We start from the raw sequence: 16,214 nt of genomic DNA, 5'->3' as shown, positions 1-16,214 counted from the left end.
TCCCCCGCCGGCAAACATTACTCCTTTGCCTACCTCATGCAGGCTTCTCTTGACAACCCTGTGTTATCAACTCCGCTAACAGCCACAAAATCTCTGCCGCACGAAGCCCACTGGTAGCTGTTGAATCACATGCTTCCCCAAAACGTCGCGCTGTCAGAACACTGGGAGCTACACACACCAACAAGTCCATACTGCAGGCTGCATCCAGAACAATTTTCTACATTCAAACATCGACGGCCTCTTCTCTCTAAAAATTCACCAGACCGCTTCTACCACCAGCAAAGAAGTTTCCATCCCTAATTCCTCTGTGATTCCCACTAACCTAAACATTAATCTGGCATTGAAGGGTGTGAATTTCCCCGGCCAACCTGCTCTTTTAAATAAAGCTTTTAGCAAGTTTTGAAGGGAGGAGAAGAGCAGACCTTGCTTTGCCAATAATATGGAGTCTTCTGTGGCGAAGTGGTTTTTGCATAGAAAACAAAGCGGTGAGTTGAAGAGGAATTATATCAGTACTTTGTTTAAAACTGTGTGTAAAAAGCTGTCTCTTTATCATTAACAATAAGTTGTAAAACGTGAATGGGGAGTGACAGTCTTCAAGTTTGTGAGAAGATCGCGTCCTGGTGGAATAAAGGCACGAACAGCTTACAGCACCTAGAATTACCAGGCAGTATTTAGAGTAAAACGTGTGTAAAAGCTGCCTTTATGAATGAGAGAAAAAAAAAAAATATATATATAAAATAGTAAAATGGAAGGGGAGTGATAGATTTAAATTAATCGTGAAGTGGAGCGCCCCCTGTATAAAGTAAAAGTGAGAAAAGCTTACAGCACCTGGTATTCCCAGGAGGTCTCCCATCCAAGTACTAACCAGACCCTACCCTGCTTGGCTTCCGAGATCGGATGAGATCGGGCGTGTTCAGGGTGGTATGGCCATAAGCGAGAGATGCGACCAAAAACAGCCCTTTTGCATTACACGCGTCTATACATGCCAGTTAGTCCCATTGGATCCTACTAATGTTCTTTTTTTTTTTTTTTATCTGACTCACACTGCAGCCCCACCATCCAATCGGCAGCGCCGGACCCACACCAAACATTCACCAAACTACTCAGCCAGCAGCCTACCACAATTTTTCCATTCTTTCCGCATCCGCACACTTCCTTCTTTTTAACTCCTTTTCACTACCGCACAGGTTAATCGCCGCACGTCCCCCGCCGGCAAACATTACTCCTTTGCCTACTGCATGCAGGCTTCTCTTAACGACCCTCTGTTATCAACTCCGCTAACAGCCACAAAATCTCCGCCGCACGAAGCCCACTGGTAGCTGCTGAATCACATGCTTCCCCAAAACGTCGCGCTGTCAGAACACTGGGAGCTACACACACCAACAAGTCCATACTGCAGGCTGCAGCCAGAACAATTTTCTACATTCAAACATCGACGGCCTCTTCTCTCTAAAAATTCACCAGACCGCTTCTACCACCAGCAAAGAAGTTTCCATCCCTAATTCCTCTGTGACTCCCACTAACCTAAACATTAAGCTGGCATTGAAGGGTGTGAATTACCCCGGCCAATCTGTTCTTTTAAATACAGCTTTTAGCAAGTTTTGAAAGGAGAAGAGCAGAACTTGCTATGCCAATAATATCGAGTCTTCTGTGGCGAAGTGGTTTTTGCATAGAAAACAAAGCGGTCAGTTGAAGAGCAATAATATCAGTACTTTGTTTAAAACTGTGTGTAAAAAGCTGTCTCTTTATCATTAACAATGAGTTGTAAAACGTGAATGGGGAGTGACAGTCTTCAAGTTTGTGAGAAGATCGCGCCCTGGTGGAATAAAGGCACGAACAGCTTAGAGCACCTTGAATTACCAGGAAGTATTTAGAGTAAAACGGTGTGTAAAAGCTACCTTTATGAATGAGAGAAAAAAATATATATATATAAAATAGTAAAATGGAAGGGGAGTGATAGATTTAAATTAATCCTGAAGTGGAGCGCCCCCTGTATAAAGTAAAAGTGAGAAAAGCTTACAGCACCTGGTATTCCCAGGAGGTCTCCCATCCAAGTACTAACCAGACCCTACCCTGCTTGGCTTCCGAGATCGGATGAGATCGGGCGTGTTCAGGGTGGTATGGCCATAAGCGAGAGACGCGACCAAAAACAGCCCTTTTGCATTACACGCGTCTATACATGCCAGTTAGTCCCATTGGATCCTACTCCTGGTTTTTTTTTTATTTTTAATCTGACTCACACTGCAGCACCACCATCCAATCGGCAGCGCCGGACCCACACCAAACATTCACCAAACTACTCAGCCGGCAGCCTACCACAATTATTCCATTCTTTCCGCATCCGCACACTTCCTTCTTTTTAACTTCTTTTCACTACCGCACAGGTTAATCGCCGCACGTCCCCCGCCGGCAAACATTACTCCTTTGCCTACTGCATGCAGGCTTCTCTTAACGACCCTCTGTTATCAACTCCGCTAACAGCCACAAAATCTCTGCCGCACGAAGCCCACTGGTAGCTGCTGAATCACATGCTTCCCCAAAACGTCGCGCTGTCAGAACACTGGGAGCTACACACACCAACAAGTCCATACTGCAGGCTGCAGCCAGAACAATTTTCTACATTCAAACATCGACGGCCTCTTCTCTCTAAAAATTCACCAGACCGCTTCTACCACCAGCAAAGAAGTTTCCATCCCTAATTCCTCTGTGATTCCCACTAACCTAAACATTAAGCTGGCATTGAAGGGTGTGAATTACCCCGGCCAATCTGTTCTTTTAAATACAGCTTTTAGCAAGTTTTGAAAGGAGAAGAGCAGAACTTGCTATGCCAATAATATCGAGTCTTCTGTGGCGAAGTGGTTTTTGCATAGAAAACAAAGCGGTCAGTTGAAGAGGAATAATATCAGTACTTTGTTTAAAACTGTGTGTAAAAAGCTGTCTCTTTATCATTAACAATAAGTTGTAAAACGTGAATGGGGAGTGACAGTCTTCAAGTTTGTGAGAAGATCGCGCCCTGGTGGAATAAAGGCACGAACAGCTTACAGCACCTAGAATTACCAGGAAGTATTTAGAGTAAAACGGTTTCTAAAAGCTGCCTTTATGAATCAGAGAAAAAATATATATATATAAAATAGTAAAATGGAAGGGGAGTGATAGATTTAAATTAATCGTTAAGTGGAGCGCCCCCCGTTTAAAGTAAAAGTGAGAAAAGCTTACAGCACCTGGTATTCCCAGGAGGTCTCCCATCCAAGTACTAACCAGACCCTACCCTGCTTGGCTTCCGAGATCGGATGAGATCGGGCGTGTTCAGGGTGGTATGGCCATAAGCGAGAGATGCGACCAAAAACAGCCCTTTTGCATTACACGCGTCTATACATGCCAGTTAGTCCCATTGGATCCTACTCCTGGTTTTTTTTTTTTTTTTTATCTGAATCACACTGCAGCACCACCATCCAATCGGCAGCGCCGGACCCACACCAAACATTCACCAAACTACTCAGCCGGCAGCCTACCACAATTATTCCATTCTTTCCGCATCCGCACACTTCCTTATTTTTAACTCCTTTTCACTACCGCACAGGTTAATCGCCGCACGTCCCCCGTCGGCAAACATTACTCCTTTGCCTACTGCATGCAGGCTTCTCTTAACGACCCTCTGTTATCAACTCCGCTAACAGCCACAAAATCTCCGCCGCACGAAGCCCACTGGTAGCTGCTGAATCACATGCTTCCCCAAAAGGTCGTGCTGTCAGAACACTGGGAGCTACACACACCAACAAGTCCATACTGCAGGCTGCAGCCAGAACAATTTTCTACATTCAAACATCGACGGCCTCTTCTCTCTAAAAATTCACCAGACCGCTTCTACCACCAGCAAAGAAGTTTCCATCCCTAATTCCTCTGTGATTCCCACTAACCTAAACATTAAGCTGGCATTGAAGGGTGTGAATTACCCCGGCCAATCTGTTCTTTTAAATACAGCTTTTAGCAAGTTTTGAAAGGAGAAGAGCAGAACTTGTTATGCCAATAATATCGAGTCTTCTGTGGCGAAGTGGTTTTTGCATAGAAAACAAAGCGGTCAGTTGAAGAGGAATAATATCAGTACTTTGTTTAAAACTGTGTGTAAAAAGCTCTCTTTATCATTAACAATAAGTTGTAAAATGTGAATGGGGAGTGACAGTCTTCAAGTTTGTGAGAAGATCGCGCCCTGGTGGAATAAAGGCACGAACAGCTTACAGCACCTAGAATTACCAGGAAGTATTTAGAGTAAAACGGTGTGTAAAAGCTGCCTTTATGAATGAGAGAAATATATATATATATATATATATATATATATATATATATATATAATAGTAAAATGGAAGGGGAGTGATAGATTTAAATTAATCGTGAAGTGGAGCGCCCCCTGTATAAAGTAAAAGTGAGAAAAGCTTACAGCACCTGGTATTCCCAGGTGGTCTCCCATCCAAGTACTAACCAGACCCTACCCTGCTTAGCTTCCGAGATCAGACGAGATCGGGCGTGTTCAGGGTGGTATGGCCGTAAGCGAGAGACGCTACCAAAAACAGCCCTTTTGCATTATACGCCTCTATACATGCCAGTTTGTCCCATTGGATCCTACTCCTGTTTTTTTTTTTTTTTTTTATCTGACTCACACTGCAGCCCCACCATCCAATCGGCAACGCCGGACCCACACCAAACATTCACCAAACTACTCAGCCGGCAGCCTACCACAATTATTCCATTCTTTCCGCATCCGCACACTTCCTTCTCTTTAACTCCTTTTCACTACCGCACAGGTTAATCGCCGCACGTCCCCAGCCGGCAAACATTACTCCTTTGCCTACTGCATGCAGGCTTCTCTTAACGACCCTCTGTTATCAACTCCGCTAACAGCCACAAAATCTCCACCGCACGAAGCCCACTGGTAGCTGTGAATCACATGCTTCCCCAAAACGTCGCGCTGTCAGAACACTGGGAGCTACACACACCAACAAGTCCATACTGCAGGCTGCAGCCAGAACAATTTTCTACATTCAAACATCGACGGCCTCTTCTCTCTAAAAATTCACCAGACCGCTTCTACCACCAGCAAAGAAGTTTCCATCCCTAATTCCTCTATGACTCCCACTAACCCAAACATTAAGCTGGCATTGAAGGGTGTGAATTACCCCGGCCAATCTGTTCTTTTAAATACAGCTTTTAGCAAGTTTTGAAAGGAGAAGAGCAGAACTTGCTATGCCAATAATATCGAGTCTTCTGTGGCGAAGTGGTTTTTGCATAGAAAACAAAGCGGTCAGTTGAAGAGGAATAATATCAGTACTTTGTTTAAAACTGTGTGTAAAAAGCTGTCTCTTTATCATTAACAATAAGTTGTAAAACGTGAATGGGGAGTGACAGTCATCAAGTTTGTGAGAAGATCGCGCCCTGGTGGAATATAGGCACGAACAGCTTACAGCACCTAGAATTACCAGGAAGTATTTAGAGTAAAACGGTGTGTAAAAGCTGCCTTTATGAATGAGAGAAATATATATATATATATATATATATATATATATATATATATATATATATATATAAAATAGTAAAATGGAAGGGGAGTGATAGATTTAAATTAATCGTGAAGTGGAGGGCCCCCTGTATAAAGTAAAAGTGAGAAAAGCTTACAGCACCTGGTATTCCCAGGTGGTCTCCCATCCAAGTACTAACCATACCCTACCCTACTTAGCTTCCGAGATCAGACGAGATCAGGCGTGTTCAGGGTGGTATGGCCGTAAGCTAGAGATGCTACCAAAAACAGCCCTTTTGCATTACACGCCTCTATACATGCCAGTTGGTCCCATTGGATCCTACTAATGTTCTTTTTTTTTTTTTATCTGACTCAAACTGCAGCACCACCATCCAATCGGCAGCGCTGGACCCACACCAAACATTCACCAAACTACTCAGCCGGCAGCCTACCACAATTATTCCATTCTTTCCGCATCCGCACACTTCCTTCTCTTTAACTCCTTTTCACTACAGCACAGGTTAATCGCCGCACGTCCCCCGCCGGCAAACATTACTCCTTTGCCTACTGCATGCAGGCTTCTCTTAACGACCCTCTGTTATCAACTCCGCTAACAGCCACAAAATCTCCGCCGCACGAAGCCCACTGGTAGCTGCTGAATCACATGCTTCCCCAAAACGTCGCGCTGTCAGAACACTGGGAGCTACACACACCAACAAGTCCATACTGCAGGCTGCAGCTAGAACAATTTTCTACATTCAAACATCGACGGCCTCTTCTCTCTAAAAATTCACCAGACCGCTTCTACCACCAGCAAAGAAGTTTCCATCCCTAATTCCTCTGTGATTCCCACTAACCTAAACATTAAGCTGGCATTGAAGGGTGTGAATTACCCCGGCCAATCTGTTCTTTTAAATACAGCTTTTAGCAAGTTTTGAAAGGAGAAGAGCAGAACTTGCTATGCCAATAATATCGAGTCTTCTGTGGCGAAGTGGTTTTTGCATAGAAAACAAAGCGGTCAGTTGAAGAGGAATAATATCAGTACTTTGTTTAAAACTGTGTGTAAAAAGCTGTGTCTTTATCATTAACAATAAGTTGTAAAACGTGAATGGGGAGTGACAGTCTTCAAGTTTGTGAGAAGATCGCGCCCTGGTGGAATAAAGGCACGAACAGCTTACAGCACCTAGAATTACCAGGAAGTATTTAGAGTAAAACGGTTTCTAAAAGCTGGCTTTATGAAAGAGAGAAAAAAAATATATATATAAAATAGTAAAATGGAAGGGGAGTGATAGATTTAAATTAATCGTGAAGTGGAGCGCCCCCCGTTTAAAGTAAAAGTGAGAAAAGCTTACAGCACCTGGTAGTCCCAGGTGGTCTCCCATCCAAGTACTAACCAGACCCTACCCTGCTTAGCTTCCGAGATCAGACGAGATCGGGCGTGTTCAGGGTGGTATGGCCGTAAGCGAGAGACGCTACCAAAAACAGCCCTTTTGCATTATACGCCTCTATACATGCCAGTTTGTCCCATTGGATCCTACTCCTGTTTTTTTTTTTTTTTTTTATCTGACTCACACTGCAGCCCCACCATCCAATCGGCAACGCCGGACCCACACCAAACATTCACCAAACTACTCAGCCGGCAGCCTACCACAATTATTCCATTCTTTCCGCATCCGCACACTTCCTTCTCTTTAACTCCTTTTCACTACCGCACAGGTTAATCGCCGCACGTCCCCAGCCGGCAAACATTACTCCTTTGCCTACTGCATGCAGGCTTCTCTTAACGACCCTCTGTTATCAACTCCGCTAACAGCCACAAAATCTCCACCGCACGAAGCCCACTGGTAGCTGTGAATCACATGCTTCCCCAAAACGTCGCGCTGTCAGAACACTGGGAGCTACACACACCAACAAGTCCATACTGCAGGCTGCAGCCAGAACAATTTTCTACATTCAAACATCGACGGCCTCTTCTCTCTAAAAATTCACCAGACCGCTTCTACCACCAGCAAAGAAGTTTCCATCCCTAATTCCTCTATGACTCCCACTAACCCAAACATTAAGCTGGCATTGAAGGGTGTGAATTACCCCGGCCAATCTGTTCTTTTAAATACAGCTTTTAGCAAGTTTTGAAAGGAGAAGAGCAGAACTTGCTATGCCAATAATATCGAGTCTTCTGTGGCGAAGTGGTTTTTGCATAGAAAACAAAGCGGTCAGTTGAAGAGGAATAATATCAGTACTTTGTTTAAAACTGTGTGTAAAAAGCTGTCTCTTTATCATTAACAATAAGTTGTAAAACGTGAATGGGGAGTGACAGTCATCAAGTTTGTGAGAAGATCGCGCCCTGGTGGAATATAGGCACGAACAGCTTACAGCACCTAGAATTACCAGGAAGTATTTAGAGTAAAACGGTGTGTAAAAGCTGCCTTTATGAATGAGAGAAATATATATATATATATATATATATATATATATATATATATATATATAAAATAGTAAAATGGAAGGGGAGTGATAGATTTAAATTAATCGTGAAGTGGAGGGCCCCCTGTATAAAGTAAAAGTGAGAAAAGCTTACAGCACCTGGTATTCCCAGGTGGTCTCCCATCCAAGTACTAACCATACCCTACCCTACTTAACTTCCGAGATCAGACGAGATCAGGCGTGTTCAGGGTGGTATGGCCGTAAGCTAGAGATGCTACCAAAAACAGCCCTTTTGCATTACACGCCTCTATACATGCCAGTTGGTCCCATTGGATCCTACTAATGTTCTTTTTTTTTTTTTATCTGACTCAAACTGCAGCACCACCATCCAATCGGCAGCGCTGGACCCACACCAAACATTCACCAAACTACTCAGCCGGCAGCCTACCACAATTATTCCATTCTTTCCGCATCCGCACACTTCCTTCTCTTTAACTCCTTTTCACTACAGCACAGGTTAATCGCCGCACGTCCCCCGCCGGCAAACATTACTCCTTTGCCTACTGCATGCAGGCTTCTCTTAACGACCCTCTGTTATCAACTCCGCTAACAGCCACAAAATCTCCGCCGCACGAAGCCCACTGGTAGCTGCTGAATCACATGCTTCCCCAAAACGTCGCGCTGTCAGAACACTGGGAGCTACACACACCAACAAGTCCATACTGCAGGCTGCAGCTAGAACAATTTTCTACATTCAAACATCGACGGCCTCTTCTCTCTAAAAATTCACCAGACCGCTTCTACCACCAGCAAAGAAGTTTCCATCCCTAATTCCTCTGTGATTCCCACTAACCTAAACATTAAGCTGGCATTGAAGGGTGTGAATTACCCCGGCCAATCTGTTCTTTTAAATACAGCTTTTAGCAAGTTTTGAAAGGAGAAGAGCAGAACTTGCTATGCCAATAATATCGAGTCTTCTGTGGCGAAGTGGTTTTTGCATAGAAAACAAAGCGGTCAGTTGAAGAGGAATAATATCAGTACTTTGTTTAAAACTGTGTGTAAAAAGCTGTGTCTTTATCATTAACAATAAGTTGTAAAACGTGAATGGGGAGTGACAGTCTTCAAGTTTGTGAGAAGATCGCGCCCTGGTGGAATAAAGGCACGAACAGCTTACAGCACCTAGAATTACCAGGAAGTATTTAGAGTAAAACGGTTTCTAAAAGCTGGCTTTATGAAAGAGAGAAAAAAAATATATATATAAAATAGTAAAATGGAAGGGGAGTGATAGATTTAAATTAATCGTGAAGTGGAGCGCCCCCCGTTTAAAGTAAAAGTGAGAAAAGCTTACAGCACCTGGTAGTCCCAGGTGGTCTCCCATCCAAGTACTAACCAGACCCTACCCTGCTTAGCTTCCGAGATCAGACGAGATCGGGCGTGTTCAGGGTGGTATGGCCATAAGCGAGAGATGCTACCAAAAACAGCCCTTTTGCATTACACGCCTCTATACATGCCAGTTGGTCCCATTGGATCCTACTCCTGGTTTTTTTTTTTTTTTTATCTGACTCACACTGCAGCCCCACCATCCAATCGGCAACGCCGGACCCACACCAAACATTCACCAAACTACTCAGCCGGCAGCCTACCACAATTATTCCATTCTTACCGCATCCGCACACTTCCTTCTTTTTAACTCCTTTTCACTACCGCACAGGTTAATCGCCGCACGTCCCCCGCCAGCAAACATTACTCCTTTGCCTACTGCATGCAGGCTTCTCTTAACGACCCTCTGTTATCAACTCCGCTAACAGCCACAAAATCTCCGCCGCACGAAGCCCACTGGTAGCTGCTGAATCACATGCTTCCCCAAAACGTTGCGCTGTCAGAACACTGGGAGCTACACACACCAACAAGTCCATACTGCAGGCTGCAGCCAGAACAATTTTCTACATTCAAACATCGACGGCCTCTTCTCTCTAAAAATTCACCAGACCGCTTCTACCACCAGCAAAGAAGTTTCCATCCCTAATTCCTCTGTGATTCCCACTAACCTAAACATTAAGCTGGCATTGAAGGGTGTGAATTACCCCGGCCAATCTGTTCTTTTAAATACAGCTTTTAGCAAGTTTTGAAAGGAGAAGAGCAGAACTTGCTATGCCAATAATATCGAGTCTTCTGTGGCGAAGTGGTTTTTGCATAGAAAACAAAGCGGTCAGTTGAAGAGGAATAATATCAGTACTTTGTTTAAAACTGTGTGTAAAAAGCTGTCTCTTTATCATTAACAATAAGTTGTAAAACGTGAATGGGGAGTGACAGTCTTCAAGTTTGTGAGAAGATCGCGCCCTGGTGGAAGAAAGGCACGAACAGCTTACAGCACCTAGAATTAGCAGGCAGTATTTAGAGTTAAACGGTGTGCAAAAGCTGCCTTTATGAATGAGCGAAAAAAAATATATATATAAAATAGTAAAACGTAAGGGGAGTGATAGATTTAAATTAATCGTGAAGTGGAGTGCCCCCTGTATAAAGTAAAAGTGAGAAAAGCTTACAGCACCTGGTATTCCCAGGAGGTCTCCCATCCAAGTACTAACCAGACCCTACCCTGATTGGCTTCCGAGATCCGATGAGATCGGGCGTGTTCAGGCTGGCATGGCCATAAGCGAGAGATGCTACCAAAAACAGCCCTTTTGCATTACACGCCTCTATACATGCCAGTTGGTCCCATTGGATCCTACTAATGTTTTTTTTTTTTTTATCTGACTCACACTGCAGCCCCACCATCCAATCGGCAGCGCCGGACCCACACCAAACATTCACCAAACTACTCAGCCGGCAGCCTACCACAATTATTCCATTCTTTCCGCATCCGCACACTTCCTTCTCTTTAAGTCCTTTTCACTACCGCACAGGTTAATCGCCGCACGTCCCCCGACGGCAAACATTACTCCTTTGCCTACCTCATGCAGGCTTCTCTTAACGACCCTCTGTTATCAACTCCGCTAACAGCCACAAAATCTCCGCCGCACGAAGCCCACTGGTAGCTGCTGAATCACATGCTTCCCCAAAACGTCGCGCTGTCAGAACACTGGGAGCTACACACACCAACAAGTCCATACTGCAGGCTGCAGCCAGAACAATTTTCTACATTCAAACATCGACGGCCTCTTCTCTCTAAAAATTCACCAGACCGCTTCTACCACCAGCAAAGAAGTTTTCATCCCTAATTCTTCTGTGATTCCCACTAACCTAAACATTGAGCTGGCATTGAAGGGTGTGAATTACCCCGGCCAACCTGCTCTTTTAAATACAGCTTTTAGCAAGTTTTGAAAGGAGGAGAAGAGCAGATAATATGCCAATAATATCGAATATTCTGTGGCGAAGTGGTTTTTGCATAGAAAACAAAGCGGTGAGTTTAAGAGGAATTATATCAGTACTTTGTTTAAAACTGTGTGTAAAAAGCTGTCTCTTTATTATTAACAATAAGTTGTAAAACGTGAATGTGGAGTGACAGTCTTCAAGTTTGTCAGAAGATCGCGCCCTGGTGGAATAAAGGCACGAACAGCTCACAGCACCTAGAATTACCAGGCAGTATTTAGAGTAAAACGGTGTGTAAAGGCTGCCTTTATGAATGAGAGAAAAAAAAAATATATAAAATAGTAAAATGGAAGGGGAGTGATAGATTTAAATTAATCGTGAAGTGGAGCGCCCCTTGTATAAAGTAAAAGTGAGAAAAGCTTACAGCACGTGGTATTCCCAGGCAGTCTCCCATCCAAGTACTAACCAGACCCTACCCTGCTTAGCTTCCAAGATCAGGCATGTTCAGGGTGGTATGGCCATAAGCGAGAGACACTACCAAAAACAGCCCTTTTGCATTACACGCCTCTATACATGCCAGTTAGTCCCATTGGATCCTACTCCTGTTTTTTTTTTTTTTATCTGACTCACACTGCAGCACCACCATCCAATCGGCAGCGCCGCACCCACACCAAACATTCACCAAACTACTCAGCCGGCAGCCTACCACAATTATTCCATTCTTTCCGCATCCGCACACTTCCTTCTCTTTAAGTCCTTTTCACTACCGCACAGGTTAATCGCCGCACGTCCCCCGCCGGCAAACATTACTCCTTTGCCTACTGCATGCAGGCTTCTCTTAACGACCCTCTGTTATCAACTCCGCTAACAGCCACAAAATCTCCGCCGCACGAAGCCCACTGGTAGCTGCTGAATCACATGCTTCCCCAAAACGTTGCGCTGTCAGAACACTGGGAGCTACACACACCAACAAGTCCATACTGCAGGCTGCAGCCAGAACAATTTTCTACATTCAAACATCGACGGCCTCTTCTCTCTAAAAATTCACCAGACCGCTTCTACCACCAGCAAAGAAGTTTCCATCCCTAATTCCTCTGTGATTCCCACTAACCTAAACATTAAGCTGGCATTGAAGGGTGTGAATTACCCCGGCCAATCTGTTCTTTTAAATACAGCTTTTAGCAAGTTTTGAAAGGAGGAGAAGAGCAGACCTTGCTATGCCAATAATATCGAGTCTTTTGTGATGAAGTGGTTTTTGCATAGAAAACAAAGCGGTGAGTTGAAGAGGAATTATATCAGTACTTTGTTTAAAACTGTGTGTAAAAAGCTGTCTCTTTATCATTAACAATAAGTTGTAAAACGTGAATGGGGAGTGACAGTCTTCAAGTTTGTGAGAAGATCGCGCCCTGGTGGAATAAAGGCACGAACAGCTTACAGCACCTAGAATTACCAGGCAGTATTTAGAGTAAAACGGTGTGTAAAAGCTGCCTTTATGAATGAGAGAAAAAATATATATATATAAAATAGTAAAATGGAAGGGGAGTGCTAGATTTAAATTAATCGTGAAGTGGAGCGCCCCCTGTATAAAGTAAAACTGAGAAATGCTTACAGCACCTGGTATTCCCAGGCGGTCTCCCATCCAAGTACTAACCAGACCCTACCCGGCTTAGCTTCCGAGATAAGACGAGATCGGGCGCGTTCAGGGTGGTATGGCCGTAAGCGAGAAACGCTACCAAAAATAGCCCTTTTGCATTACACGCGTCTATACATGCCAGTTATTCCCATTGGATCCTACTCCTGTTTTTTTTTTTTTTATCTGACTCACACTGCAGCACCACCATCCAATCGGCAGCACCGGACCCACACCAAACATTCACCAAACTACTCATCCGGCAGCCTACCACAATTATTCCATTCTTTCCGCATCCGCACACTTCCTTCTCTTTAACTCCTTTTCACTACCGCACAGGTTAATTGCCGCACGTCCCCCGCCGGCAAACATTACTCCTTTGCCTACCTCATGCAGGCTTCTCTTAACAACCCTCTGTTATCAACTCCGCTAACAGCCACAAAATCTCCGCCGCACGAAGCCCACTGGTAGCTGCTGAATCACATGCTTCCCCAAAACGTCGCGCTGTCAGAACACTGGGAGCTACACACACCAACAAGTCCATACTGCAGGCTACAGCCAGAACAATTTTCTACATTCAAACATCGACGGCCTCTTCTCTCTAAAAATTCACCAGACCGCTTCTACCACCAGCAAAGAAGTTTCCATCCCTAATTCCTCTGTGATTACCACTAACCTAAACATTAAGCTGGCATTGAAGGGTGTGAATTACCCCGGCCAATCTGTTCTTTTAAATACAGCTTTTAGTAAGTTTTGAAAGGAGAAGAGCAGAACTTGCTATGCCAATAATATCGAGTCTTCTGTGGCGAAGTGGTTTTTGCATAGAAAACAAAGCGGTCAGTTGAAGAGGAATAATATCAGTACTTTGTTTAAAACTGTGTGTAAAAAGCTGTCTCTTTATCATTAACAATAAGTTGTAAAACGTGAATGGGGAGTGACAGTCTTCAAGTTTGTGAGAAGATCGCGCCCTGGTGGAATAAAGGCACGAACAGCTTACAGCACCTAGAATTACCAGGCAGTATTTAGAGTAAAACGTGTGTAAAAGCTGCCTTTATGAATGAGAGAAAAAAGAAATATATAAAATAGTAAAATGGAAGGGGAGTGATAGATTTAAATTAATCGTGAGGTGGAGTGCCCCCTGTATAAAGTAAAAGAGAGGAAAGCTTACAGCACGTGGTATTCCCAGGCAGTCTCCCATCCAAGTACTAACCAGACCCTACCCCGCTTAGCTTCCGAGATCAGACGAGATCGGGCGTGTTCAGGGTGGTATGGCCATAAACGAGAGCTGTGAACAAAAACAGCCCTTTTGCATTACACGCCTCTATACATGCCAGTTAGTCCCATTGGATCCTACTCCTGTTTTTTATTTTTTTTATCTGACTCACACTGCAGCCCCACCATCCAATCGGCAGCGCCGGACCCACACCAAACATTCACCAAACTACTCAGCCGGCAGCCTACCACAATTATTCCATTCTTTCCGCATCCGCACACTTCCTTATTTTTAACTCCTTTTCACTACCGCACAGGTTAATCGCAGCACGTCCCCCGCCGGCAAACATTACTCATTTGCCTACCGCATGCAGGCTTCTCTTAAAGACCCTCTGTTATCAACTCCGCTAACAGTCACAAAATCTCCGCCGCACGAAGCCCACTGGTAGCTGCTGAATCACATGCTTCCCCAAAACGTCGCGCTGTCAGAACACTGGGAGCTATACACGCCAACAAGTCCATACTGCAGGCTGCAGCCAGAACAATTTTCTACATTCAAACATCGACGGCCTCTTCTCTCTAAAAATTCACCAGACCGCTTCTACCACCAGCAAAGAAGTTTCCATCCCTAATTCTTCTGTGATTCCCACTAACCTAAACATTAATCTGGCATTGAAGGGTGTGAATTACCCCGGCCAACCTGCTCTTTTAAATACAGCTTTTAGCAAGTTTTGAAAGGAGGAGAAGAGCAGATAATATGCCAATAATATCGAGTCTTCTGTGGCGAAGTGGTTTTTGCATAGAAAACAAAGTGGTGAGTTGAAGAGGAATTATATCAGTACTTTGTTTAAAACTGTGTGTAAAAAGCTGTCTCTTTATCATTAACAATAAGTTGTAAAACGTGAATGGGGAGTGACAGTCTTCAAGTTTGTGAGAAGATCGCGCCCTGGTGGAATAAAGGCACGAACAGCTTACAGCACCTAGAATTACCAGGAAGTATTTAGAGTAAAACGGTTTCTAAAAGCTGCCTTTATGAATGAGAGAAAAAAAAAATATATATATAAAATAGTAAAATGGAAGGGGAGTGATAGATTTAAATTAATCGTGAAGTGGAGCGCCCCTTGTATAAAGTAAAAGTGAGAAAAGCTTACAGCACGTGGTATTCCCAGGCAGTCTCCCATCCAAGTACTAACCAGACCCTACCCCACTTAGCTTCCGAGATCAGACGAGATCGGGCGTGTTCAGGGTGGTATGGCCATAAGCAAGAGACACTACCAAAAACAGCCCTTTTGCATTACACGCGTCTATACATGCCAGTTAGTCCCATTGGATCATACTCCTGGTTTTTTTTTTTTTTTATCTGACTCACACTGCAGCACCACCATCCAATCGGCAGCGCCGCACCCACACCAAACATTCACCAAACTACTCAGCCGGCAGCCTACCACAATTATTCCATTCTTTCCGCATCCGCACACTTCCTTCTCTTTAAGTCCTTTTCACTACCGCACAGGTTAATCGCCGCACGTCCCCCGCCGGCAAACATTACTCCTTTGCCTACCTCATGCAGGCTTCTCTTAACGACCCTCTGTTATCAACTCCGCTAACAGCCACAAAATCTCTGCCGCACAAAGCCCACTGGTAGCTGTTGAATCACATGCTTCCCCAAAACGTTACGCTGTCAGAACACTGGGAGCTACACACGCCAACAAGTCCATACTGCAGGCTGCAGCCAGAACAATTTTCTACATTGAAACATCGACGGCCTCTTCTCTCTAAAAATTCACCAGACCGCTTCTACCATCAGCAAAGAAGTTTCCATCCCTAATTCCTCTGTGATTCCCACTAACCTAAACATTAATCTGGCATTGAAGGGTGTGAATTACCCCGGCCAACCTGCTCTTTTAAATACAGCTTTTAGCAAGTTTTGAAAGGAGGAGAAGAGCAGACCTTGCTATGCCAAAAATATCAAGTCTTCTGTGGCGAAGTGGTTTTTGCATAGAAAACAAAGCGGTCAGTTGAAGAGGAATTATATCAGTACTTTGTTTAAAACTGTGTGTAAAAAGCTGTCTCTTTATTATTAACAATAAGTTGTAAAACGTGAATTGGGAGTGACAGTCTTCAAGTTTG

At 44.2% G+C, this 16,214-nt stretch overlaps 12 non-coding genes and 1 pseudogene across 12 annotated transcripts; all 13 read right to left on the bottom strand.

Annotated features, from left to right (window-relative positions):
* Positions 1-816: 816 nt before the first annotated feature.
* Positions 817-935, bottom strand: LOC125732706 (5S ribosomal RNA). The gene has a single exon (XR_007392078.1). It is a non-coding gene; the product is annotated as a 5S ribosomal RNA (ribosomal RNA).
* Positions 936-2,013: 1,078 nt separating this feature from the next.
* Positions 2,014-2,132, bottom strand: LOC125732705 (5S ribosomal RNA). The gene has a single exon (XR_007392077.1). It is a non-coding gene; the product is annotated as a 5S ribosomal RNA (ribosomal RNA).
* A 1,077-nt stretch (positions 2,133-3,209) lies between these two features.
* Positions 3,210-3,328, bottom strand: LOC125732704 (5S ribosomal RNA). Its single transcript, XR_007392076.1, has one exon. It is a non-coding gene; the product is annotated as a 5S ribosomal RNA (ribosomal RNA).
* A 1,100-nt stretch (positions 3,329-4,428) lies between these two features.
* LOC125737102 (5S ribosomal RNA) lies at positions 4,429-4,547 on the bottom strand. Its single transcript, XR_007396369.1, has one exon. It is a non-coding gene; the product is annotated as a 5S ribosomal RNA (ribosomal RNA).
* Positions 4,548-5,660: 1,113 nt separating this feature from the next.
* Positions 5,661-5,779, bottom strand: LOC125736282 (5S ribosomal RNA). The gene has a single exon (XR_007395565.1). It is a non-coding gene; the product is annotated as a 5S ribosomal RNA (ribosomal RNA).
* Positions 5,780-6,854: 1,075 nt separating this feature from the next.
* On the bottom strand, positions 6,855-6,973 carry LOC125734472 (5S ribosomal RNA). Its single transcript, XR_007393782.1, has one exon. It is a non-coding gene; the product is annotated as a 5S ribosomal RNA (ribosomal RNA).
* Positions 6,974-8,080: 1,107 nt separating this feature from the next.
* LOC125735740 (5S ribosomal RNA) lies at positions 8,081-8,199 on the bottom strand. The gene has a single exon (XR_007395031.1). It is a non-coding gene; the product is annotated as a 5S ribosomal RNA (ribosomal RNA).
* Positions 8,200-9,274: 1,075 nt separating this feature from the next.
* Positions 9,275-9,393, bottom strand: LOC125735182 (5S ribosomal RNA). The gene has a single exon (XR_007394481.1). It is a non-coding gene; the product is annotated as a 5S ribosomal RNA (ribosomal RNA).
* A 1,076-nt stretch (positions 9,394-10,469) lies between these two features.
* Positions 10,470-10,588, bottom strand: LOC125730815 (5S ribosomal RNA). The gene has a single exon (XR_007391104.1). It is a non-coding gene; the product is annotated as a 5S ribosomal RNA (ribosomal RNA).
* Positions 10,589-11,659: 1,071 nt separating this feature from the next.
* Positions 11,660-11,768, bottom strand: LOC125732216 (5S ribosomal RNA; annotated as a pseudogene).
* A 1,076-nt stretch (positions 11,769-12,844) lies between these two features.
* On the bottom strand, positions 12,845-12,963 carry LOC125736810 (5S ribosomal RNA). The gene has a single exon (XR_007396078.1). It is a non-coding gene; the product is annotated as a 5S ribosomal RNA (ribosomal RNA).
* Positions 12,964-14,033: 1,070 nt separating this feature from the next.
* LOC125728705 (5S ribosomal RNA) lies at positions 14,034-14,152 on the bottom strand. Its single transcript, XR_007389289.1, has one exon. It is a non-coding gene; the product is annotated as a 5S ribosomal RNA (ribosomal RNA).
* Positions 14,153-15,228: 1,076 nt separating this feature from the next.
* Positions 15,229-15,347, bottom strand: LOC125730845 (5S ribosomal RNA). Its single transcript, XR_007391133.1, has one exon. It is a non-coding gene; the product is annotated as a 5S ribosomal RNA (ribosomal RNA).
* Positions 15,348-16,214: the final 867 nt, after the last annotated feature.

Source organism: Brienomyrus brachyistius, chromosome 2, assembly GCF_023856365.1.
Source record: "Brienomyrus brachyistius isolate T26 chromosome 2, BBRACH_0.4, whole genome shotgun sequence".
Classification (NCBI taxonomy): domain Eukaryota; kingdom Metazoa; phylum Chordata; class Actinopteri; order Osteoglossiformes; family Mormyridae; genus Brienomyrus; species Brienomyrus brachyistius.
This window is presented reverse-complemented; position numbering and strand designations above follow the sequence as displayed.